Raw genomic sequence first — 1,968 nt, forward strand, 5'->3', positions numbered from 1 at the left:
CGTCAATTTTTGTTGTATTCGGGTATAATTGTGTTAAAAGATTGCATACCGGAAGATTTGTATTATCATTTTCTTTTGCTACATTCCGGTATTCGTCTTCTAAGTTGCGAAARATCTTGTAGAGTAGAATCCACTGTTGCCAATGAATTGTTAAAGGAATTTGTTAAGTTATTTAGTAATTTTTATGGACAACATTTGGTTAGTTTCAATATTCATGGGCTTTTGCATTTAACTGATTGCGTTAAAAAATTCGGGCATCTGGATAATTTTTCGGCATATAAATTTGAAAATCATATGCAATATTTGAAACGTACAATTAATAATCCCAATAAGATTTTACAGCAATTATATTTAAGAATAGAAGAAAGAAGAAATTTTACAGATTCTAGCAAAATTCCTCAAATAGATAGGTTTATGATTAATTGCAAAAAAGATAAARATAGTTTCTTTTTTAGCAATAAAATAGGGTCTTTGAAAATTATCAACCAACAAAACCAACCAGATACTTTTGGTTGTCTTATTTTGACAAAAGTTGGTGATGTTTTCAAAGAGCCTTTGGTGTCCTCATCTGGTTTAGGTATTCTAGTAGGTGAAATTAAAGATGAGGACATTAAAATTATTAAAAAAGTAGATTTAGAATTTAAATATTTTTCTATTCCAATAGGGAATAAATTTATTTTAATTCCTCTATTGCATAATTTGTTTTATAATTTTACATAGATAAATGGATTTTTCTTTCCCAATTGACACCTCATCCTCGGAAAACATTAGTCCACGGCAGCGAGATGGTAAAATGACTTTGTTGTACTTATATCTTTTTCATTGTAATCATTTTAACTTTCTTTATAGGAGAAGAAATGAGCCAATTTCATATTACCGAGCCCCATTCGCAGCGTATGGCCACCCAACTCCAACACAATATAAGTGGGGATACTGCATCGGTACTACAGAAAATTCTTCAAAGCCTTGGTAGAATCGAATCTCGGCAAGAAGACATGATAAATCGGTTATCAGCCGTAGAAAGCGCTCTTGCTGAGAAGGTATTTGTTGAAATAAAATTATTATATTTTAAAATTATTTTAAATTTCAGATGCCAGAACGTGCGGGGCCAAGCACAAGGACAATTGTTGCGGGAGTGTAAGGTGCTCTCGGCAAAAACCCACCGCAGTGTAAGCCGCATCACTGGCGAAGGAGTGAGGGAGGAGCAGATTTTGCTGCAAAGCTTGCTCCCCATGTCGTCAGAGGAAACATTGCTGGAGGTGGAGGAGCACCTTACACACCAAGCTTACTCTGACGCTATGGTAAGTTTGCTTTTCTTTCAATATACATATATATAAATATTTATAGATAAATATACATTTATAGGCGGGAATTATCTTAAATCTAAAATCTACCAAGGATTCGATAGAGAAGGTGATGCAGTCCTTATTTAGTGACGAGTTGGTGTGGCTGTACAACTACGATGGAAAAGCGGGAAAAAAGGCCTTAAATAAATTAAAAATAGTGGATATCACTCTCGGTAATATTAATTAATTTATATTTTTCGTTTTTAATTTTCTTTTTAATTTCCTTTTTAATTATTAATATTTTATATATAGCTGGATTTGCAAATATCCAAGAAAAGAAAATTTTAGCTGTAAGACACTTTGTTAATTTAAGCCATAATAGATATAAACATGTAAGACGTGCTATGAGAAATTAGATCCTTTTAAATTTAATTTTAAGTTTTTTTATTACTATATTTATAGTATTAGTAATAAATAAAATAAGAAATAATTAATGTTTTTCTTAAAATAATCTTTTATTTCATCTTTATTTTATTATAATCTTCTTTCAGCTATTTGTATTTTACAATATTTTTCAACTCTTTTATTTTCAGGTTTTAATAACCTCTATTTTATTTTCAGGTATTTGTATTTTACAATATTTTTCAACTCTTTTATTTTCAGGTTTTAATAACCTTTATTT

At 30.1% G+C, this 1,968-nt stretch overlaps 1 pseudogene; it reads left to right on the forward strand.

The window, feature by feature from the left end:
- Nucleotides 1-377: 377 nt before the first annotated feature.
- LOC108972539 lies at nucleotides 378-1,702 on the forward strand (annotated as a pseudogene).
- The last annotated feature ends 266 nt before the right edge of the window (nucleotides 1,703-1,968 follow it).

This window comes from Bactrocera latifrons, unplaced genomic scaffold, assembly GCF_001853355.1.
Source record: "Bactrocera latifrons isolate USDA-ARS-PBARC rearing strain unplaced genomic scaffold, ASM185335v1 scaffold_402, whole genome shotgun sequence".
NCBI lineage: Eukaryota > Metazoa > Arthropoda > Insecta > Diptera > Tephritidae > Bactrocera > Bactrocera latifrons.